Source organism: Pinus tabuliformis, chromosome 8, assembly GCF_031772625.1.
Source record: "Pinus tabuliformis cultivar Carrire ecotype Pingquan chromosome 8, CPIR1, whole genome shotgun sequence".
Taxonomy (NCBI): domain Eukaryota; kingdom Viridiplantae; phylum Streptophyta; class Pinopsida; order Pinales; family Pinaceae; genus Pinus; species Pinus tabuliformis.
The window spans coordinates 1,278,989,526-1,279,015,757 of record NC_142294.1 but is presented as its reverse complement, the minus strand read 5'-3'; the positions used below and the strand labels follow the sequence as shown (position 1 = coordinate 1,279,015,757).

Here is a 26,232-nt window from a genome sequence, read left to right as displayed (position 1 = left end):
CTTTTCCAAATACCAAGGATCTTACTACTAGGAATGGAACCTCTAACAATTTCTTTGTTCTTAACGCCCTGTATTCTCCGGGGATTAATCACTTCAACAATCTCCGATGGTTCCATTATAAGGGTATCCGAAGTACAAATGAGATGGATGTTTGCTGTCCCAACCATTCTCACTACCCTTCAGAAAAGGGTAATGCATATGGGCTATAACGAAGCTTTTGTGTTGTCGATTTCCATAAGTAGTACTTTCTCCCCTCATGCGCGCCTATCAAATAGGATCAACTATACAAGCAAGGCCTATTGCATAGGTGTAACCTTTCGCTCGGTACTAAAATCCTCAGGAGATGAAAGCATCTAAAGGTGCATTGACCGGGGATACACGACAGAAGGAATTGTTCTATCTCCAGAACTCACCTTCACTGAGCGTAAGTTTTATTTTACCCAATTTTTATTCCCGAATACCTTACCTTTTCTTTCCCCAAAAAAGAAGAACGGAAAAAATATCTAATCACACCATCTTTGTAATAGGTAAATGCTTCTTTCTCCCCCGGAGCCATCGGGATTATTCACAATAATGTATCTGCTACAATTGTGAAGGTCTTATCAATAAAATTGTCATTTCTCTCAGATCTAGGCATAGTCAATTACAGATTTGATAATTTCCTTCATTCCCTTACGCAAATGATTCCATGAACAAATTTTTTTTTCTGGTGCACAATACCATAAAATGGATTTCCTTACAATCGTAAATATGTTCTCATTCTATCTATTCCAATCTATTCCAATCTATTCTTTAAAATTAGAATAGATAGGGAATAAATTGAATAATTGTTCATTAGTAACATGAATAATAATGGAAAAAGGCTCGTATTGAAAGAATAATCAATTGGGTAAACTCGGGAAGTCCAGTTCGATTATGATCCGAACAAAGAAAGAGTTAAACAATCGAGCATTTCATAATGAGGATGAAATGCCTACCCAGCAATTGTGTGCTTTATCCATAGAGATAAGAGAATATCAGGAAAATATAGTCATCATGACACAGGATCATTGCCAAAGAATTAGTTCTTATACAATTGATAAGATGATCACTACAGATCTATATATTATCATAATATGGAATGGATCAGTTAATCTGTCTTAAATTCTTGATTAGGCGATCCGAATACGTCGGATTAACCAGGATGATTGAGGATTTCCTAAAATAAGAGGAAGTTGTAAAAAATGTCCTTTCGTCTTTCCGGGCGGGATTGAATCATTACCTTATTTATTAGCTATTTATTTCTGAAATATTGAATTGTTCGTACTCGAACAAAAAGAATTCGTTTCATAAGGAAGTTTCTATTGACTCATTTTATTAATTAGAACCAAGAGATCTCATAGGAAAGATGGCCGAGCGGTTCAAGGCGTAGCATTGGAACTGCTATGTAGGCTTCTTCTTACCGAGGGTTCGAATCCCTCTCTTTCCGTATCTTCACCCTACTATCTATTTTCTTCTCATCCATTGTTTTTCCAATCTATTGAATCCCAATAGGACTATTTCCTAATTCCAGGATCAATCTACCTCTATTTGTAATAGAGAAAATAGAACGAACATCGGTTCGTGGTATGGGAAAAGTAAAGACTATTTTAAGAAGCAATAAAAAAAAGTATCGCAGATAACAAGTAACGTACGTAAGGATTATAAAATGTCTCCTTCGGGGAAGGGAAAAAGAAGGGAGAAGAACATAATTTCCAGATGCCCAGCAACCAACCCACCCCTCTCCTTCATTTCATTCGTGATTCAAGCTTGACGGGAATAATACTCTACGGCCAGCAATTCATTAATCTTCAAATTGCTCCATTTACTATCTATTATTTGATTGATGAATCCTTTATATTGTAAGGAATGAAAAGTCGAATGATTTGGCAATTTATCCCTCTGGAACAGATCTATATTCTTCTTAATGATAGCTCTCAATCTTTGTTGATCTCTTATAGTAATCACATCTTGAGGTTTGCAAGGGTAACTTGGTATATCTACCATATGGCCATTGACCCAGATATGTCCATGATTCACTAATTGTCTAGCTCCGGGAATGGTGGGAGCCATACCCAATCGAAAAACAATATTATCCAAATGCATTTCAAGTAATTGCAATAGGACCTGACCCGTTGAGCCTTTGGCTCTTCTAGCAATACGAACATAAAATTCTCCTACACATAATTTTTTTAAATTTAAAATAATATTCAACTTAAAATTTTAAAATTATTTTATGATTTAATATATTAAAATTATATAAATAATATAAAATTTCATATTTATAAAAATTTAAAAATTCTAAGAAAATTTATATAATAAAGTTAATACATAAAAAAAAATTTAGGCACTTCAAATCCTATTAAATATTTAAAGAATAAAAGACTTTTTTTTAATAATTTATCCTTTTAAACATTTTAATTTTTCAACGAGAAAAAATATAACACAGTTTAACAGAATAAACCTTTAAAATAACATATAATAACATAGTTCTATATGTAAGTTAAAAAAGGAGAGACACGTGGGATTTAAAGCCAAAGAACCAAGGTAGAAATCCGCTTCCTTGATGGTTGAGAACGAAGGAAAAAAATCTTGGATTTGTTGGCGTGCCACTCAAGTGTCTGCCACCATTTTTCTTTTTCCATTTTCATGGTTTTAAGAGTGTGGAATACATAGATGGTTTCACTCGTGAATTCCTAGGCGAGATTATTTTTGTTTATTTTAAAGGGTTGAGCAGGTGTCTTTTTGAAATATATATTCATGCTATTTATAAATATTTGAAAATGTAGTGTATCATTTTGTTTTCTGTTTTGGTCGTATATTATGGACGGTAGGTATTATTGTAATATATATAAATTATTGATGGGTTAAAGGATGTCTACTTTTTTGGAAAGGTAAAATTGGATTATAACTATATTTATTTATGAAAATATAACTCATAAATATTTTATATATTTTATTGGTTACAATATAACTCATAAATATTTTATATATTTTATTGGTTACAATATTAGTTAAAATTACATACTACATATTGCTCTATCATGAAGTTATAGGTTTAATAATATATTTCAAAATATGTAACATCTTATCTAAATAATTAGAAAATAGGTAATATTTTATTTCCACAACTTCACTTTCTACTATATCTCATTTATAAGAATTCAGATGGCTTTTGAACTCACATGGATTTTAATATAATTCTCTAAACATTTATATAAATTGATTTCTAAAATGTTGTTTTTTTAAGAAAATGCCTTAGTGTGGAAGTAGTTGTGCCAAACATTAAGAAAATGTCCTAGTGTGGAACTAGTTGTGTGAAACAATATCTGTACAGGGATGTGTAGAAGAAGACACATGTGGTGAGAAAGGAAAACAAATTTTCTTCCACACATATAAAATTAGTTTAAGTTTAAAATAATATTAAAGTTAAAATATTAAAATTATTTTATGATTTAATCTATTGAATTTAAAAAAAAAATATGATATAAAGTTACAAAATTAAATATAAAAATATTTATATAAAAGCTTACAATTTTATAAAAATAATTTATAAATTTAAAGATTCAAATACTCTATACTCGTTAAATAAGAAAAAATATAACACAATTTAACCAAATAAATATTTAAATTGATAGATATTTAAATAAATAAATAAATAAATATTATAACAATAAATTCAATATAGATTTTATATTAGTTATATTCTAAACATAAATATTTACCTATTTATTAAGGTAAAATGTTTATATAATATATAGATATATGGATATATAACTAACACTTCATTAATGAAAATAATTAAATTCGAAAAATAAAAAGAAAACAATAAATTGAAATACACAAAGTAAGAAAAGAAATTATACTTGGATTTTCAGTTCTATTGGTTTTGTTGAGTATGTTTCTTTCATACATCACATTAAAAAGAGTTCATACATATATAAAGGAAGTGTTGTGGTGAATAAAGGTGTTTGAAAGAAGCGTCCATATGGTGAAATATAAGTGGACGTGGGGAAGTGGGAATGTGTGTTGTGGCAGAAGATCTAAATTGTAAAAATTTATATAAAGAAAATAAATGTAGTTTATATTTTCTCACATTTGAATTCAAAAATATAATTTTTCTTTCTCTAATTAAATTTAAATCCAAATTTCAATTCAAACCTGCAGTATGAGGTTAAATTTTAGTTGAAATGCTTTTCTTTACAAAGGATTTTGATGCTAATGTCACAAATTTTACTCATTCATTGCAAAGAAAAAACTGCTATATTAAGAAAAAAGCCATATAAGTGAAGGAAATTTAATTTTAAGTAGAAGAAGAGGCATGTTGTAAAAATTAATATAAAAATAAATACATTATATAGCTTATTTTTAATATGATTTTTTTAATGGTTAATTCTCCTTTAAAATAAATATTATAACAATAAATTAAATATTGATTTTATTTCATAAGCTTCTCTCTTTCTCCCTCAACATTTATCAAAGGAAAAAAAAATTACCTATACCACTAAACATTCCACTGTCAATGTATTTATATATCTTTTGCATTGAATGAAATTATTAGTCCTTGCCATCTGGCAATGGCCAGGGACTATAGTAATCTAAATGCGATGCTATAGCATTAATTTGAAGCGTTATGTTATTAATTTAGCGTTGATTATTGGAGGGTGACCAAAGTTTTCAAATGCAACGGTGTTTGCCATTGTCGGGGTAGCCAAAGTTTTGAAAAGTAACCTTGTTTGCCATCTTATTTAGCCTCTTCCCAAGGCGGGAGAGGCTGGACCATAAGTTTATTTTGCTTTACCCTGTTTATTATAAGTGGCGGTCAAAGAGTTCATATTAATGTTAACATTAGTTTAAATTATTTGCACGTTTGTTTGCAGGTTGGCATTTTAATTTGAGCATAGTATATTAGCAGGTTTGAGCATATTGGTAGGTGTTGTGCATGTAGGTGGTGTAGGTGTCTACGCATGGTGGTGCAGGTGTTCTACTGGCCTCCCTTCCTTGTCTCCTCTTTCTGCTGCCATCCCTTACTACTGTCGTCCCTTAATTCGGGACAGTTCTGATTCAGGTTAGGTCCAGGCTATTAACAAGCACGCAAGTCCAACATCTAAGGCGTATAAGGCAGGCCTCATGAGGAAGTGGTACCGCATCAGTGAGTGAGTAGTCCCGAGTCCAGGGTCTGGTAAACAGACTCTCATCTACTGAGTTCATCAGCATCAGCCCAGGCTGGGATACCGGGCGAAAGGGCTGGGAGAAAGAAGGGGCTAGAGGGGCCTAGGAAAAGAGCTAATATGACTAGCAGTAAAGAGATTCATTGACCTTCAGATTCCTTCCTTCCCTTTGTTGTACTTGTTGATTCTAGTGATGAAGGCTGAAGGTGTACTTGGCTTCTTTCTGTTGATAGGCAAAAGGCGTGCCATCGCTATCATCGACCAATCTATTTGCATCATCAATGGAGCATCAATGCCATGTTCATCAGTCTTTCCTCTGTCCTCGGGCTTTAGCTAGTCTATCCCCTGGTAAGGGATAACCCCCGAGAGCCCTTTCGGCTAGAGAAGTTCACAATCCCTTTAAATGTCATGGAGGAACTCAATCAGGAACTTCTAAATCGAACTCTTGGAATGCTATCTACTCCGCTTGATGGATCCATCATGAAAAGGCAGAGATAGGCGATTGGTTCGACTCTAAGACAAGCCCTCAACGAGACCTGTGAATTATGGGTTTGGTACCATGCCTATTTATCTGAAGCGAGTATCCCCAATGTCGAATGTTGATAGGGAACTCTAGTTCTTGTTTCGAGCCAGTTCCTGCTTTGAGCCAAAATACGGACCTAGAACTGGAGACTGTGAAACTAGTTCAGCAACAGGATAAGGGGTTAGGACTGGAACAACCAGAAGGTATGCTACTGGGTAGGTGATCAACCTTGCTACCCTTGCTTCTGTCACTTGTGCCTATGCCTAGGTGCCTCCGCTACTTGCTCTGTCGCAAATGGATAGGGGAGGGGTAGGACAGGGAGGGTAGGTCGGGCAACATTTGCAGAATCTGCTTGCTACAGAAACCACTACTGATGCTATGGGTTTATGGATTTAATCCTCTTGCATCCTAGGGCTGACAGTCAGGGAGGTTAGACTGTTAAACAACCAACATGGGATGGAGATTAGACAGTTAAACAACAGGGCATGAAGCTTAGACGGTTAAACAGCTTAGAAGTTTAAACAGCCAAGAGTTTAAACATTTAAGCCAACAACTAAGGTAGCAAAAATATCAATGGTGTTGAAATCTGTTTGGGGAGCTATGACATCTATGCTGGTTAATGTGCTAGGCTGATTTGATGGAGGTTAACGTAAGTCAGGGCATTTGTATGTGTTGGTTAAATAGCCAAGAGTTTAAACATTTGGGCCAAGAGCTAAGGTAGCAAGAAGAGCAATGGTGCTGCCATCTATTTGGGAAGCTATGACATTTGTGCTAGTTAACCTCTGAGGCTGATTTGGTGGAGGTTAACGTAAGTTAGGTCATTTGTACGTGTTAGCTACTAATTATTCATTATGTACACATTTCATTCTATTCAACATTATGCATGAAGCGTCCGCTACGTGTAAGTTACTTTTGTTGTTATATAATAAAGTTAGAAATGATTTCGTGGTTACCTCACTTTGACTTTTATTTTTGCTTCAACACCACTACATTGGTCTATATCAAGTATTGTTTATGTTATTACATTGTTTTGATATATTTTAGCCTCTGTAGGGTTTGAGTTTTTTTACGTAGGCTGAGTATGATTTCAGTGTTTGATATATTTCAGCCTATGTAGGGTTTGAGTTTTTTACCTAGGCTATGTATGATTTCAGTTTTTGATATCTTTCAAGCTCTGTAGGATTTGAGTTTTTTACCTAGGCTGTGTACGATTTCAGTTTTTATCTTGGCAATGGTTTTTTTTTGTCTGTGAAAAACGGTTGGTTAAGAAGGGACCTCAAACTGTAGGACCCTGGAAAGTTACAGTTACCATTTCAGGTGAATTTATACACTTTTAATGCTCCTTAGGATAACGTCTTGCATTAAATTTTACCATTTCTACTATCCCTAAGAATTGTTTATCTTGCAAACCATGATTTGTTTTTTTCCTTAGTTATCATTATTGTAACATTTGTCTAGGATATAAATTCCAAGAAAGCATTGTGAAAATCTGTTGTTCAAGGTTTTGGATGATGTGGTCAAGAGAATGGCCAAGTATGGGAAGATGAAGGATTCCTTGAGGGCAGGAAGATCAGTGGAAGAATCAGAATGGTCACTAGTCCAGAGGACGAAATGAAATCTAGTTCCTTGATCTATACATTAGAATCTACAAGGGAATCACTATCAATATTAATATCATTATGATCATTAGATTCTAGAATGAAATCCCAAAATGTAGGTTCCAACATTCCTCTTTATAACCTTTCTAGCTGGGAACATGAACCTGGAGGGCCCAATTCTTCAACCCCTAGAAGGTACGCTTCAGCTCATCAGATGAGCACATATTTTCCCTAGATTTAACTCAGGTTTCCAATGGCTAGGGCACAAATTTTTGAATGTATTTTTAGACCTATTTTTTCACTACTAGCACAGAACTTCTAAGCTCATTTTCACCAATAAGGTAATCCTGGGCAAATATTTCAGAGCTGCTTTTTGGAACTGAGTTTTCACTGCTATGGCATCATATTTTGCAAAATTCCTAACCTTGTTTTCTGAGTTGGATCAACTCTTTTTCAGATCTGGTTTTCAGAATTCTTTCATGATTTACATGCCAAGTCTTTTATATGGTCTGTATGTTTATGCTTTCCTTTTTACTGAGTCTTTTCTGGGTTGACCCTGGGTCTTTCCTGGGTCACAGTTCAGCTTTGACCCTTAGCCATTTGGATTAAGTACCGAGTCAGGTCTGGCAACTGTGTTCAACAGAATCTTTGAAGACTTTTCTATTGCGACAGAGAGCTTGCTCCTACACTTGTGACAGGATCATCTACGGGCCTTTGTGGCCTGACGAGATAAGAGCCTTCCTACAATAATTTCGAATTGTGACAAGATATTTGTCCTCCTCTCCTACCTCCTCATCCTTGTCAAAGACAAGCTAGGTGAATGGTAGCAATGACTTGATTGTTGCATTGTTCAGATATCGTGGTGTAAGGGTCATGGCAAAATTCCCTTGTTATAGTTGCATTTCAGGTGTATTTAGACACTTTTAACCCTCCTTAGGATAGGGCCTTGGATTAACTTTTCCCATTTATCCTATCCCTAAGAACTGTTTATCTTGGAAACCATGATTTGTTCTTTTTCTTGGTTATCATTATTGTAACATTTGTCTAGGATAGAAATTCCAAGAAAGCACTATGAAAATCTGTTGTTCAAGGTTTTGGATGATGTGGTCAGAAGAATGTCCAAGCGAATGGTAGCAATGACTTGATTGTTGCATTGTTCAGATATTGTGGTGTAAGGGTCATGGCAAAATTCCATTGTTACAGTTGCATTTCAGGTGTATTTAGACACTTTTAACCCTCCTTAGGATAGGGCCTTGGATTAACTTTTCCCATTTCTCCTATCCCTAAGAACTGTTTATCTTGCAGGCCATGATTTGTTCTTTTTCTTGGTTATCATTATTATAACATTTGTCTAGGATAGAAATTCCAAGAAAGCACTATGAAAATCTATTGTTCAAGGTTTTGGATGATGTGGTCAAAAGAATGGCCAAGCATGGGAAGACAATTATCAGTGGAAGAATCAGAATGGTCACTAGTCTCAGAGGACGAAATGAAATCTAGTTCCTTGATATATACATTAGAATCTACAAGGGAGTCACTATCAATATTAATATCATTATGATCATTAGATTCTAAAATGAAATCCCAAAATGTAGGTTCTAACATTCCTCTTGGATCATGGTTTTGACCAATTGATCCACCAGATCCATGGTTTTGGGCTGACTTCTCATTTGGGCACTTATTTCGAGAGGATCTTGAATTTCATACAACAAATTTTGCATTATGCATATGTGTCTTTGAATTGCAAGTCGCATAATGACCGAATAAGAAACATGTTCAGAGCATGTGATTTATTATCATTTTCTGTACTCTAGAATTCACTGCCAACTACATGATGAAACCCCTAAGAGGATGTGAATTGGTTAGTATAAATAATCTACTCAAATCTCCTAACCAAGTCCACTGAGTCAGCTCGTCCCCTTTGTCTACAAAAATCTAGAAACATACCCACTATGATCATTTTTACCTTTTTTTGCACGAAAATTTCAGAATGGCTTGAGCACAAATTTCTGAATGTATTTTCAGACCTATTTTTTCACTACTAGCACAGAACTTCGGAGCTCATTTTCACCAACAAGATAATCTTGGGCAAATGTTTCAGAGCTAATTTTTGGAACTAAGCTTTCACTGCTAGGGCATCATATTTTGCAAAATTCCTAACCTCATTTTCTGAGTTGTATCAGCTCATTTTCAGATTGGGTTTTCATAATTCTTTCATGATTTACATGTGAATTCTTTTATATGGTCTGCATGTTTATGATTTCCTTTTTACTGAGTCTTTGCTGGGTTGACCCTTGGGTCTTTTTTCACTACTAGCACAGAACTTCTGAGCTCATTTTCACCAACAAGGTAATCTTGGGCAAATATTTCAGAGCTGATTTTTGGAACAAAGTTTTCACAGCTAGGGCATCATATTTTGCAAAATTCCTAACCTCATTTTCTGAGTTGGGTCAACTCTTTTTCAGATCTGGTTTTTAGAATTCTTTCATGATTTACATGCCAAGTCTTTTATATGGTCTGTATGTTTATGCTTTCCTTTTTACTGAGTCTTTGCTGGGTTGACCCCTGGGTCTTTCCCGGGTCACAGATCAGCTTTGACCCTTAGCCATTTGGATTAAGTACCGAGTCAGGTCTGGCAGCTGTGTTCAACAGAATCTCTGAAGACTTTTCTATTGCGACAGAGAGCTTGCTCCTACGCTTGTGACATGATCATCTACATGCCTTTGTGGCCTAACGAGATAAGACTTTCTTATTTGACTCAAACCAATCGTCCTTTGGTCTTCAATAGCTAATAATAATCTTTTCTCAGTTTGTGTTTACATCCACGGACAACCATTTTCTCATAGTTCCTTAATATCCAAAGAATCGACTTTCAAATCCAAGGCCTGCGTTGCAAAATCCTCGTTGTCTCGTTGCAAAGTTATCTCATCTAATTAATCCATGGTTGATCCATCTATTCCAGTTTTATTGGGTTCCACTTCAGTTAGAGTTTGAATGTGCCAAATCCTTCAGGTACTTCTCCAATCGCCAAATAATATAAGTTTCCCAAACCCTTTGCTGCAAGTTTCAACTTGTGTTACATAATCAGTTTAGACTCTCGAGTATTTTGTTTATCTGTGTTATCTGGTAGTTTGATGGCCATGTTCAACAGCCTATCAATTGATGGAATAATAGAACAGTGTTCGTCGTCCTTTGGTCTTCAACAGCTAATAATAATCTTTTCTCAATTTGTGTTTACATCCATGGACCACCATTTTCTCATAGTTCCTTAATATCCAAAGAATCAACTTTCAAATCCATGGCATGCGTTGCAAAATCCTCATTGTCTCGTTGCAAATTTCTCTCATCTAATTAATCCATGGTTGATTCATCTATTCTAGTTTTATTGGGTTCCACTTCAGTTACATTTTGAATGTGCCAAATCCTCCAGGTACTTCTCCAATCACCAAATAATATAAGTGTTCCAAACCCTTTGCTGCAAGTTTCAACTTGTGTTACATAATCAGTTTAGACTCTGGAGTATTTTGTTTCTCTGTGTTATCTGGTAGTTTGATGGCCATTTTAACCAACCTATCAATTGCCGGACAAATAGAATAGTGTCTGTTATTGGCATAACAATGCAATTACCCAATACTGCTACAAATTTCATCTTGTATTCAACGTTTTCTTTATTTCTTGGTGACTTCTGCAATCAAGGTCAGTCATCGGACAAGCATGAGAAGGGAAGTTATAGTGGTCTCTAGTGGAGTTCTAGGACAATTTTGACAACCAAATTACGAGCACCAGCAGGATATGATATAGTTCTGGATATTCTTTCTTCTTACTGCTTTTAGCATCTTGCACAGCTATAATTATATTTCTCTCCTTTTTAGTGGCCTTCATATGTAGAGGAACTGATTCATATTCTCTCTTTTATTTCATTTATTATTCTTTTCAATCTATTAGTTACTCCCTATAGCATTATTCTGACCTCCTGTTCTTTGGGAGAACTGAAGGAAATTGTCTCTAGTGTATCCAAAATTCAAATACAAAGATTTATATTCTACTATCTTCCTTTTTCCTTTTGATCAGAAGAGGTGGGTTTCTTAATCATTAAGGCTTTATTTGGATTATATTAAAAAAAACGGCAGTGGGAAAATCTCCAGGAGGCTTATGTACAGTCAAAAGGTTACGTTACATCATATTAAACCAAAAAACCTAGTTTCATCAGTCCATGGCCCACAACAAGATAGTGGTCTCTAGTCTTGCATAAGATACTTCATCCCTCTCTTCTACACATTCTCAACCTTGATATCTAATCTCACTGACACTTGCTATATTACTGGAGTTTGTCACTGAATCTTTTGTTTGACTCAATCCTCTCCTACCTCCTCATCCTTGTGAAAGACAAGCTAGGTGAATGGTAGCAATGACTTGATTGTTGCATTGTTAAGATATCAAGGTGTGAGGGTTGTTTGTCACACTATGAACTACTGCTAAAACTCAATTATGGAAATCCGGATTTTCTATACATTCTCAACCTTGATATTCAATCTCACTGACACTTGCTATGTTATTGGAGTTTGTCCTTGAATCTTTTGTTTGACAAGTTGACTTAGTGGTTGGGACAGGGTGCTACCGAGTAAACATCCCGGATTATAAATCATATTATTGAAAGGTAGTAAATCAGTCATATATAAAATAATATTGCTTCTTTTTATAATAGAGTTGTTTTAATCAATTTATTCAATTTGACATGAGTGTAGATCTGATGTGACAACACACAAAATTGTATGGCTAAGAAACCATGCATTTGTCGCCATTTGCCTGATTTTCAAAGTGAACATCTTTGTGATTAATCTTGTATTAGTTAGCTACAGTGGACTGATTTTCTTGACAGTGGTATTTTTTTATTCTCTCTGAGGTCTGGTGCACTCCTCTCATTAGTTTGATTATGCAGTATTGGCCATTTGGATTGCAAAACCTACTATTTGTCCTCCTCTCCTACCTCCTCATCCTTGTCAAAGACAAGCTAGGTGAATGGTAGCAATGACTTGATTGTTGCATTGTTGAGATATCATGGTGTGAGGGTTGTTTGTCACACTATGAACTCCTGCTAAAACTCAATTATGGGAATCCGGCTTTTCTACACATTCTCAACCTTGATATTCAATCTCACTGACACTTGCTATGTTACTGGAGTTTGTCCTTGAATCTTTTGTTTAGTAAATTAGTCATATATAAAATAATATTGGTTATTTTTATAATAGAATTGTTTTAGTGAATTTCTTCAATTTGACATGAGTGTAGATGTGATGTGACAACACACAAAATTGTATGGCTGAGCAACCGTGCATTTGTCGCCAATTGCCCGATTTTCAAAGTGAACATATTTGTGATTAATCTTGTATTAGTTAGCTACAGTGGATTGATTTTCTTGACAGTGGTATTTTTTTATTCTCTCTGAGGTCAGAGGAAAAGAACACAGATCACTACGCACGTGAAAATCCACCTTCATAACAGTCGTCAATTCAAACAGAGTACTTGCAGACCTGAGCAAACTAACTGTGTCAACAACAAGGTTGTTTCATAGTCCACAAAATATAAATTCTAATTCTTTATTTTTTGTCCTCCTAAATTATGCTCCTTCATTTATCGTCCTCCTAGCATTTTTTATTACAATATCTAACGCTAAAACTATACTGGAACATGAACCAGGTTAAAGGAATGTTGACGATAGCAAATATACATGTTACAATCTGCAACAATTGCTCTCTTCTAGCAGATACATTTGGAACAGTTTTCACAGATCAACTTAACTCTTTTACATGTGAAGAGTTAACCACGTATCGACGTTGTTTACAATTGCATTGCATTATCCAAACAGAGGCAAATGTTCCGTACAAGTGCATTCTAAAAGACAATTTGCTGCTAGAACTTTGTCCATCTTTAACAGATCTGACATATGAAAAATATCTAGAAGACGTTGCTGATGTTACATACAACTTACTAGATTTCCACGTACAAAGCAATTTTCTGTTGGATAGTTCGGATGTCACTGTGCGTACAGATTGACATATTTTACCCTCTGTAGGGTTTGAATTTTTCAGTTTTCATGGTGTAATTTCTCTCTAATCTAAAGTACACTCTAGGAGTGCCTCATTTTCTAGATGGCTTCATAAACTCAGTTGATGTATAGAGTGACTTTCCGATGCACATTTAAGGGTTACAACTAATGTTCTTGTTCTTGTAATAATTAGGCTCTCTTGCAAAAATGTTTTACTGGCAGCAACTTTGTTTGCACTATCAAAAGACAAGCTAGGTAAATGGTAGCAATGACTTGATTGTTGCATTGTTGAGATATCATGGTGTGAGGGTCATGGTAAAATTCCCTTGTTACAGTTGCATTTCAGGCAAATTTGGACACTTTTAACCCTCCTTAGGATAGGTCCTTGCATTAACTTTTCCCATTTCTCCTATCCCTAAGAACTGTTTATCTTGTAAACGATGATTTGTTCTTTTTATTAGCTATCATTACTGTAACATTTGTCTAGGATAGAAATTCCAAGAAAGCACTATGAAAATTTGTTGCTCAAGGTTTTGGATGAGACCAATTGATCCACCAGATGTATGGTTTTGGGCTGACTTCTCATTTGGACACTTTTATGCATGATACCTAAAATTTTGTACAAATAAAACAATGACTCTTCTTGTGTCGAGAAGATTCTTTTGAAAGAAACCATAATTTCTTTTAGAAAATGATCTTTGTTCCGAGAAAGTCTTATAACAATGACAATCTTTATAACCTTTCTTCTTTTAGGGCTTGGGATGTGAATGACAACCGTAGTTATAAGATTCTAACATAATATTATAGGGAGTAAGGGTAAACCATTTATTTTTCTTTTTCAAGACTTTCTGTAATCAATAATCTTTACGCATTGCTAGCAAAAATGTTTAAATTTTTAGATGTACTGTAATAAGAGACATACTACCAATGTTAAGGAATTTTTGTTACAACCTTGCTTACATGAGATCCAGAATATGGTATAACTGCATGATGAAACCCTATATCCTTTCTTCTTACTGCTTTTAGCATCTTGCACAACTATAATTATATTTCTCTCCTTTTCAATGGCCTTCATATGTAGACAAACTTATTCATATTCTCTCTTTTATTTCATTTATTATTCTTTTCAATTTGTTACTTACTCCCTAGAGCATTATTCTGACCTTCCATTCTTTGGGAGAACTAAAGGAAACTATCTCTAATGTATCCAAAATTCAAATACAGAGATTTATACTCTACCATCTTCCTTTTTCCTTTTCATCAGAAGAGGAGGGTTTCTTAGTCATTAAGGCTTTATTTGGATTATATTAAAAAAAAAGGCAGTGGAAAAATCTCCAGGAGGCTTATGTACAATAAAAAGGTTATGTTACATCATATTAAACCAAAAAACCTAGTTTCATTAGTCGATGGCCGACAACAAGATAGTGGTCCCTAGTGTTGCCTAAGATACTTCATCCCTTCCATGATGGGTCTCTAAAGTCTTTTCAAAATTCAGTAGTAATGGATTATGTACAATTGATCTACATATCGCATTACAAGATTTCATCTACAATCTTGTCATAAACCATGAAGATGTTTTGTTTATGCATTTTTTGTGTAACTGTTTTAGTCATGTATCCTAATTGTATAGTATACCACAAGGATCTTTTTAATGCAAAGATCCTGATAACATTAGATATTTATAACTTATTGTGTATCTCATTGAAAGAATACAACTATAAAAACATCATTAGCATGCCTTTTTTATAAAAAAGTTCGTTTGTGTGGAGTGAATTGTGTGTATTAGCTAATTTCATTGATGTGTGGATAGTTCTCTTGCAATGAACTGTGTATATTCAATTCTTTCTCAGCATCTAGTTCACATTTATTGCTATAATGAAACTCGTGAGTTGAGGCAACACCTTGAAGTAATGAACTGTGTATATTCAATACTTTAATGTCATATCAACACTGCAATGTATATCAATGTTGGAGCATTTGTAGGTAGATTAAAGCTGGAACCGTTCATTGATATAACCTAGCATGCAGGAGAGGCAATTTCTCAACAGTGAGTTGAGGCAACACCTTGCGGTCTGTATTCTAGCTCAAAAATATGTTACATATTATTGTAGTTCTTTTTTGGAAACATCGTTATAAGTGACAATGGTAATACAACATTGCATATTAATGCACATATTGAACTAATTTTACAAAGTCTACAAAGTCAAGCACATTCTCTGTTTCACAATTAATTTGTTCTGCAACTCTAAATCTTCAGATGATTACAAACAATAAGTCTCTGTTTCAAATGACATGCTCTGTTTCAATATCTGATTTATATATGATCATATTCTAACTATGACTTCATAATATGATTTATAGGAATCTCCTTCGATCCTCAAACGATAAGAACACCTGGAGACAATACTTTCTCGTTGAGGAAATACAGAGAAAATTTATATGCCTGAGAAAATTGTTTAAACATTATCCCGTTCAGTCAACCTTCAATCAATTGGGGATAACCATAAAGGCGTTCTTTGCTTGGCAGTGCTATTTTGAAGTCTGGTATCAACACTATGCATTGGCTTTTGCCTTTTGATGACTTTCTTGTTGATTGTGACTCTACAAGCTTCATTGCATATCACCCTCCTCTGTCCAATAGGTCCCAAAAAACATGCTCTGCCTCCTTAGTCATGGATTTCCTGAACTTTGTTGGGTGACACCAAAGTTGAATGAAGCTCCCTGTGCAACCACAGATGGGCCATGGAAGCATTGGCCAATTAATTCTTGTGTTCTTGATAAAAACAGCTCAACACAAGTTGCATCAGGGGACAGCAGTACTGAACATAAAGGTATGTCGGTCACTTCTGTAGTGAGAGGTTTGGTTTCTATGGGCTTTCTTGCCTTCAAGGGTTTATACAATACTGGGAATGAAGTTTCACGTGATATAAGAAAGGTTTAGGAGCTTTTAGTTAAAAAAATAGAAAAGAAAATTCAAAATGTTGGTCGTGGGGAATTGAATGTTCAAGAAACCTCTGATCCTTTTCCAGTTTCTTATTTAAATAACGAAAAAGGTTATTTTTGGCAACACTTCAAGCCCAAATGTTTTTAAACCTAGTATTTATGGTCCTACTACAACCATAATTGGGACAAAGATATCAAGTCCAAGATCTCTGTTAGCAAACAATGTTGTTTTGTAGGAATGTTGTCGGCCGATCTTTCCCCAGTTTTTGACCCCAACAAATTTCTTTGCACGGAGCCTCTGTAGCCCAGAATGACTTAGGTGACACTATTAAAAAATCTTCTCAGGAAGCAATTGTGGCAAGGCTGGCTAGGTTTTGCAGGATGATCAATGGAACAGTATCTCAGGCTGATCCATTCGATGGTTATCCAAGATCTAAGATATCTAATATACATTGAGTCAGAAGGATCTTGAATTTCATACAAAAATTTTTGCATTATGCATGTGTATTTGATTGCAAGTTGCATAATGATCGAATAAGAAACATGTTCAGATCATGTGATTTATTATCATTTTCTGTACTGTAGAATTCACTGCTAACTGCATGATGAAACACCTATATTCTTTCTTCTTACTGCTTTTAGCATCTTGCACAACTATAATTATATTTCTCTCCTTTTTAATGGCCTTCATATGTAGAGGAACTCATTCATATTCTCTCTTTTATTTCATTTATTATTCTTTTCAATTTGTTAGTTACTCCCTAGAGCATTATTCTGACCTTCTTTTCTTTGGGAGAACTGAAGGAAATTGTCTCTAATGTATCCAAAATTCAAATACAAAGATTTATACTCTACTATCTTCCTTTTTCCTTTTCATCAGAAGAGATGGGTTTCTTAGTCATTAAGTCTTTATTTGGATTATATTAAAAAAAATTGGATTATATTGGGAAAATCTCCAGAATTGTGTAACACCTTAGTCATGAATTTCCTGAACTTTGTTGGGTGGGTGAGGCAAAGGGACTATGTGCTCTTAACAACTGCTATGTGCATGCATGGGGACAGGGAGGGCCATGTTAGCAGTGTTTTTCGGCTACAAAACACGGCCCTGCAGCGGTATCTAAGTGGTCATATTCGGGATCATCCTCTGCTCCACACAAGTTGCATTAGGCGACAACAGTACTGAACATAAAGGTATGTTGGTCACTTCTGTAGTGAGAGGTTTAGTTTCTATGGGCTTGCTTGCCTTCAAGGGTTTATACAATACTGGGAACGAAGTTTCACGTGATATAAGAAAGGTTTAGGAGCTTTTAGTTAAAAAAATAAAAAAGAAGATTCAAAATGGAAAAGATAAATGCCAAATTTTCCCTCTATTAGCACAAGCAATTTTCTTCATGTGCGAGGAAAGGTCAGAGTTAAACTCCCAAGGGCTTACTAATATTAACATTGTTGATCATGGGGAATTGAATGTTCAAGCAACCTCTAATCCTTCAGTTTCTTATTTAAATAACGAAAAAGGTTATTTTTGGCAACTTCAACCCCAAATGTTTTTAAACCTGGTATTTATGGTCCTGCTACAAGCATAATTGGGACAGAGATATCAAGTCCAAGATCTCTATTAGAAAACAACATTGTTTTGTAGGAATGTTGTCGGTGGATCTTTCCCCCAGTTCGTGACCCCAACAAATTTTCTTTGCACGGAGCCTTTGTAGCCCAGAATAATGTGGACTCAGGTTCAACACTATTAAGAAAACTGCTAAGGAAGCAACTGTGGCAAGGTCGGCTAGGTTTTGCAGGATGATCAATGGAACAGTATCTAAGGCTGATCCATTTGATGGTTATCCAATATATAAGATATCTAATATACACTGAGTCAGAAGGAAGCTAGCATGCAGGAGTGGCACTTTCTCAGCATCTAGTTCAGTCAACCTTCACTTTCTCTGCAAAAGTGTTCCCAATTCAGTTTGACAGAATATATTTTTTTCGTGACTTGTATTATTTGCATTCTCAGGCTGAACCTACTCAATGCAGGCACTTAAATCTGCTCAGGAAGCAACTGTGGCAAGGCTGGCTAGGTTTTGCAGGATGATCAATGGAACAGTATCTAAGGCTGATCCATTTGATGGTTATCCAAGATCTAAGATATCTAATATACACTGAGTCAGAAGAAAATCTAGCATGTAGGAGTGGCACTTTCTCATGATCTAATTCGGTTCCCAATTCAGTTTGACAGAATCAGCATCTAGTTCGATTCTCAATGCAGGGACTTGCTGCCTCACAGCCTCCCTTGTTAAATATACAATCTAAGCTATATCTGAAGAATTACAGTCACCTAGCATGCAAGTTTGGACTTATAATATATGTAATGAAATGTTTTAGATTTATTAAACATATTGTTTTCACCCCACCCTTGCAATTCATCATTGAAGTTCTATCCTTCACATAGACTTTGGGTTAAGCGTTATTAATGGTTTTCATTTAGTGTGCTCCAACTGGGTGCTCCTCGACTCTTCCAAACTCTCAACCCCCAACACTTGGCAGTGTGAAGATCGTCGATCTCATAGCGCCTCATCAAACAACAACAAGGGTTTCTCGCATGGTTAGGGTAACAATAGCCCTTTTCCTCGCTTCACTCTGGTCATTCGTGCCTCTGCCGCAAGGAGCTCTCGGCTCTGCTTCCTCGGCTCATCCACTAGTTGCAGCCCTCTACGGTGACTCTTTCTCCATCTTTGGCCAGAGGAAGATTTGTCCTATACTAAATTTATGCCAAATTATTTTCACGAGGCTCCTTCAGGCACTATGCAAGGTAATACAGGTCGACATTTTATTTAGTTTTTGGTGAGACCTTACGTTTTCCAATTTCATTAACTAGCAACTTTGCTTGTCTTGGTTGCAAACAGGGTTGTCGCGGCTCTCATGTCGTTCCTAGTGATGACCAATATGATGCTAAGTGCCTCCTCTGAGGTATTGGTTTCTAATGTCATATGTTCCATACTCATTCTATAAAATCTTATCTCTGATCGGGTTCTTGTTTTGAGCAAGGCTTACATCGAGGTAATGATTCTCGCTTCCTGCTTACTCAGCTTCTAGTTGCGCCGTTGGTTTTTCCTATTGTCCAGATGCCATGGCACCCCAAACTCCAGGTGCTGAACATTTCTTGAGCTTTATGGCGAGGTTTAGACTTAAATGATTGTTCTAATCTGTTTTTTCATGACGACAACCTCATCACGTTCCGTAACAATTGGGGTTTTGTTTTTAGTTAATAGTTTGCACTTATTGTAAGAGTCTGAACCGGATTTGGGTCATGACCCACTTGGAAACATTCGTTTCCTGAACGCCCATTTTGGGTTCTTCTTTTCAGCTTCTAAAACGTTTTTAATTTAGATTATAATGCTCAGATTTCCCAGTTTGCTACTTATTTACTTAAGATAACAAAAAAAAGTCTTCTCAAGCTGTCGAATAGTGTTTCTGAACATATTATAATAGTAAGTGTAAATATTTATTTCCTTTTAGCAGTACAAGTGTTTCCGCCAAGAAATTTGTTTCAATTTATTCTAGTTCTTTTATGTATCAGAAGATTGAGTTAAAATGATATTTTCCATTCACATTATGTTTTCCATCAACACTGGCCCATAACCGTTCTCAGCTATCATCCATGACTGGCTATGAGAATAAATCTGGGTCATAGTTGTTTGAGCTATTAAGAAGATTTACAAGATATCATCTTTATTTGTTTTATATACTTTGATTTTCCATTCAAGAAAGCAAATAGTTAACTCTACTGTCGCAACATTTATATGTGATCTCCATTTTATGAGTATGTGGTTATCTTGATTATTTTATGTGAGAACCAACACACAAAGATCCTTGTCTAGTTTTCTCGTATTACTAGTTTACTAAATTTTATAATTTACAATGTAAATATATAGTTGTATTTTACTTCCGTCGCCAGCGGTACTATATAGAAATAATCATAGGAAATATATATATATATATATATATATATATATATGTATGTATGTATGTATGTATGTATGTATGTATGTATGTATGTATGTATGTATGTATCCCTTCTGCAACAATAAGATTTACAAAAAACATTCAAATAAAGTGTACATATGTATATTGACTTTTCTGCAACAATTAATGTTTATAGAAACATTCAAATAGGGAACCACCCCTTTTTCTTAAAGAATCATTAGTAATAAAACCGTACTTTACTCTTTAAGCAGAACTTTCTTCATTAGTTGGTATAAGAATAATCCTTTTCCAAGTCTTTGTTTAAAACTTTAAACAAATTTTCTAATTCACTTATCTGTTTTATGGCTTGAATTTCTTGGAAAACCATCCTGCCAACCACGAATAAGGAAATAACATCACTACTACACCAAAGGCACTTTTGAGACATTTTTTTGAGACAAAACAAATCTTTTGTCTCAAAAAAAGTCTTTTGTCTCAAAAACTCATTTTTTATTTTACATTAAAAATTAATATTAATTGATTTGTCTCAAATATAAGGTTTAAGACAAAAATAGGTTGAGACAAAAATATTTTAAGACAAAACGTTATGTTTAAGACAAAAATATTTTAAGACAAAAGTAGTTTGAGACAAAAATATTTTAAGACAAAACTTTATATTTAAGACAAAAATAATTTAAGACGAAAATATTTTGAGACAAAACTTTATATTTAAGACAAAAGTAGTTTGAGACAAAAATTTAAAGACAAAAATAGTTTAAGACAAAATTATTTTAAGACAAAAATAATTTAAGACAAAATTCTTTTAAGACAAAAACAATTTAAGACAAAACTTTATATTTAAGACAAAAGCATTTTGAGACAAAAATATTTTAAGACAAAACTTTATATTTAATACAATGACCACTTTAGATCAAACCTATGTTTATGCTTTTATCTTTACATAGAATGTGTCATCTTTGGGCATGGGGGTAATCAGTCTGTGCCCAATAGTACGCCATATGCAACAAATGGAATACATTCAAGTGAGATTTCATAAGCATGCCACTAGGCTCAAATACACACGACCTTACCCAATGACAAATTTTCCTTTTTGTTCTAGTTACTAACTGAACCAACCATGGATCTTCATTCAATTCCCTAAGTAGATTTCATATACCAACAATATTTAGGTTGACATAACTATAACTAGAACCTAGATCAACTAAAATGGAAATAACTTGGTCATGCAACTTACCTTCCCTCTTAATAATGGATGTCTACTGGTCTGCTTGGTAGTTGTCCACTACTACATAAACTCTCGGCATGTTCTGAGCTATATCACCTATTGTCCAAGCTTCTTGAGCACTATAGATCTTTGGGCCAACATTTTGTTGATGTGGATAATCCCTTCTTCTATGATGTTCACCAGAAATCCAACATTTTAGTGGCTCTCATCCCTCAAACTTGGTCTACTCTAGTGCTAGTTGTTGCACATTTTCCTTAACAACAACGTTATATTTTTTGTTGAAATTGGTTTACAGGGGTTGGTTGCTTACCTTCCCTATCTTTTGAGTTTTTCTTGGGCTAATTTCTCTTATTTCTGGCATTGTCCTTTCCTTACCATTTTCCCTCGATCTCTGGCCTACATTTTTCTTGCTCATAATAGTGCTTCAGTGTTTTTATGGCATCCTTCAAATTTAGTGGTTCTAGAAACTTAATTTTATCTTTGAATGCCACATGAAAGCCACTAATGAACCTTTGAATCTTTGGTTTCTCATGATTGAGATATGGTACATACCTCAATAGCCATAGGAACTTCGTGATGTATTCCTCATCTAATAATGGCCCCATCTTGAGTTCATAGAACTCCTTTTCATTTCCATCATAATAGTGTTCAGAAAGATATTGCTTTGTGAATAACTTTTCAAATTTTCTCCAGGTCAACTCCCTCTCAACAATCACTCTAACATTCTTCAGATCTTCCCACCATATATTTGTTTTTCCCTTCAAGTTGTAGGTGGCAACTCTAGCTTTCATATTTTTAAAATAGTTATGTATTCTAAAAAACTTCTTCATGCCCAACAACCAAGATTTTTCATCCTCTACCTTCGTCATATCCCCATCAAATTTGAGTGGCTTGGCTTTCTTAAACTCCTTAGGTGTGTAATCATTTTCCTTTCTTCCTGGATGATGGTGATGATGGTGATGATTAGAACAATTATAGTTCCTCCTAGTAGTAGAACTAGATGGTTTTTTAGCATGATGCACATCAATGTTGGCTCCTCCTCTTGGGGTGCTCATTGGTGCATCTCCCTTCAAGTTGTCCTAGCTTTCAAGCTTAATCCTCTTCCTAGAACTTCCACCATCTGCCTCATTGGTATACTCCTCTCATCTCTGAGGGCTCCTTCTATCTCTATAACTGACCCTCATCTCGGATTGCCTCTACCTCTACAAATGTAAAAGAATTTTCATAATGACTGCATTTATCTTAGCTTACTTCTCTTCAGCTCTCACTAGCCTCTTATTATCTTCCTTGAAGCTTCTAACTTTATCCCTTAGGCTTCTTAGGGTATCCATCCAATGTAAAGAGTGAATACCTGCCCTTTGGTTAACTGATATTTCCTCTTCATTGACCCTGACCTCTTCACTTCCATAATGATACTACTAAGAACTATACTGGACCATTCCAATCCGCATTTCTACTTTGGCTTTGTCTTATGCTACTTATGATGTGTTTTCAATCACACACACTATTAGACAATGAAAATAGATAAATAAATACATAGTTATGGCCATGAATTTGATGCTCATGGAGTTGCCATGGCAATCCCTGCTGGAACAAGGAAACCAAATTTATATCTTGGTCCACTTTGTTGCAATTCTCTGCGCCAACCTGGCCCTTTAAGCATGGGTTCATTTTTTCATTTGTTTCATAGGTTCTGCAATCTAGGAAATCCACACCAACATTTTTTCATGGCCTCTATGGGTTGTTATCCCTTACTAGTTCTACCCCTCATGAGCTTACGATCAAACTTATCTTCCAAAGCCCACTGAAGTTGTAAAATACCAAAAGGGGCTTGAGGAGATCAACACTCCTCAATGATCTATGGGCCAAGGCATACCCTCAGGGTTGTAATTCCATAACTAGAAGCACTATGAAGCTTGGCGAAGACCTCCATGACTATTGAAAATGCAAGGCTACAAGAGCCTCTAATCTAACGTCGACAGTTAATATGTTTTAAAGAGGATGACATCCTTGGCATCAACTCATGCCTCATAAATGCATGTACATCCATTTATATGTATGCAAAGACCATGTCAACAATTTGTCTTCGATGTAACTGTTATTCTGTAATAAAAGGATTCGTATACTAAATATTATGATGGTAGAATTTGGTTCTTATGGGAAATTTATATGCCTTTACTCTGTGCACCATTTTATTGTTTATTATGTGATAATCTGGTTCAGTTGTATAGGTACTATTTCCAGTTCTTTAACCTTTTTCTTAGCAGGTTAATTAGTCATGTTTAGAAATGGTACTATCACATATTTCAAAGGTATAATAATTTAAATTAGAGAAGAAGTATACCATGTTCAGCACAATCATGAGTACCATTCAGTCTAGAACACAATACATATTCATTTCTCATATACATGTGATTTCAATCCAAGAGTGTAACACATGATTAATGGCGTTGCAATGCATAAGAGCACTTATCTCATGATGCTTTGGGAAATTGAGTTTGGGATGAGGACTCTCCACCCAACCTTAGCCAATTATAGCTAAGGTCACTTGCAACTATCATCCTTGAGCTAGATTTTAGAGAATCAGGGGCTTGGTTCAAGGATAAAACACCAACTTTCAGTTGAAACATGGACTCTAGAGGACCTCCCTCCTACACCCACCAGCCACTCAACAATCAAATGGAAACACAGGGATTTGAAATGCCCAATACCTTCACTCAAAACATACCAAGGGAATCTTGAGAGTAAATATCCACCCTTAAACAAAACATAGTGGTTCCACTCACTTAAGGGAATCCAGAGCCCAATGTAAATCAATAGCAGGAAGTTTTGAGAGTCTCTCCATATGGGAATCGAAGGACACAATCCTCCATCTACACCACTGAGGGAATCCAGAGAAAGTCATCTCCATCCTATGGCTTTACAGGGACTCGAGAGGCATTGTTCCTCACCAAGGACAACCACCTGTTCACCAATATTTCAAACCAAAAACATAGTTTATTGCCATTCCTCCCTCTTCTTGTTCAATTTTGAATCTTATCTGTTGAACGAGTGAGTGGATAACTCTGTCTCTTCCTGATTGAATGAGAGAGGGTGTATCTAAAAAATGAGATTGAACCCCTCTCATTTATCTGTTATCTTCTCTTCTGTGTTGGGATTGGATTTTTTCATTACTACTAGCAGAAACAACTTCATTAATTTAGTTCTTCTTTCCTTGTAAATGTTTCTCAAGGAAACATGGTCTACCTACTTCCTTCCAACCCAAATTAATTTCTTGACTAGTCCATTAAGGCTCACCAGCTATCTATTTAATGAGTGTACCAAAAATAATTTAGATTTCTGCACAAGAAACCCATTGACATCCAAAGAAAGCAACCCCCTCTCAGCTCTTTAATCTATGTCCTTTACTCATATCCCTTTTTAATATTTAATTTTTGTAAACATGTATACAATGTCTTTTACGAGAGAACCATGGTTGGGGATGTCACAGGGTTTTCGAGAAAAATACTTTCAAATATGAAAGGATGATTCTTAGGGGTGGATTTTATGTATAACTCTATACATATTAGTTAATGATCTGACCCTATGTGTTAGGGTCCAACCCTAACCCCTTTATTTATGTAATAAACCCATTAGGGTCGAGTCATAGTCATGGGTAATTAAAGAGTCAATAAAGCCTGTATTAATAACTGTAAGTGGTTAACCCTCATTTAAGAAAGGGACCACAGCTAGTTGCAAACAGGCCATAATTAATAAATAAAGTGGTTAACCCATGTTATGCAAAGGACCACTAGTTGTTAGGTTGTTGAATGTCATTTAGCTATAAATAGTCGTAGTTATAAGGGAAAGATCATCGAGTCTTATTTTGTAATCGAGCTATGCTCTGTTGGAGGTTGCCCCCTCGAAGAGGCAAGTGAACATTTCTTTTATCTCTGAATAATAAAATACTTGCTATATTTCTCATTTTATTATGTGTTCTGGGTTGTATTTCTTTGCATATTTGGTATTCTAGAATTTCTCACAAGTCAAGAGCATAACAAGCGGTATCAGAGCACTTTCTAGGTTCGTGGTACCTCCATTTTTGCAAAAAAAAAAAAATAGGCCAGAGACGTGTTCTGGCATCTTTAAACCACGGGATTTGTCGTTGAGCACATAAACATGTGGATTTGGGGAGGCATGCACGCAGGAAATACAAGACGTGGCCACGTTTGTTGGACTCCCTTGTAACCCCTGTGGGTACCCCTTCGAGTACAGATACATTAGATAGAACCACGCATGGACTACACTTCCACGTACCCTCTGGGTATATCGAAAGCCCCCTAGGCTCAATTGAGACCTGGCCTTAGATAAGCCATCAGTTGTCTTGCTGCTACAGTACATTGAGAACAGTACTCGAGGAGATTACTTGTGCGTATGATAACGTATTTAGGTAGTATGGTTAAGGGTACAGTTGATCCTCCTTAGTTAATTCCCTGAAATATTGGGCCGAGTATTATTGTTGGAACCTTATGTATATTGCGATCTATAGCACCTGACAATCCTTTGTGACCATAGTTCCCTCAGCTCTCTGAAGATCGCCCATTATCTTATATGCCAGATCAGATCCACCAGTTGAGGTTCTACCGAAGCAATACAATTCAGATCTAGGTCCTCTCCACGATGCTTACAAGAGACTTAGCCATAAGATTCAGGACAAGGAGCTGATCACAGTGGTTCCATTCACTAGTCAG

General features: G+C 35.4%; 1 non-coding gene across 1 annotated transcript; it reads left to right on the top strand.

The window, feature by feature from the left end:
- The first annotated feature begins 1,381 nt into the window (after positions 1 to 1,381).
- Positions 1,382 to 1,468, top strand: TRNAS-GGA (transfer RNA serine (anticodon GGA)). The gene has a single exon. It is a non-coding gene; the product is annotated as a tRNA-Ser (tRNA).
- The last annotated feature ends 24,764 nt before the right edge of the window (positions 1,469 to 26,232 follow it).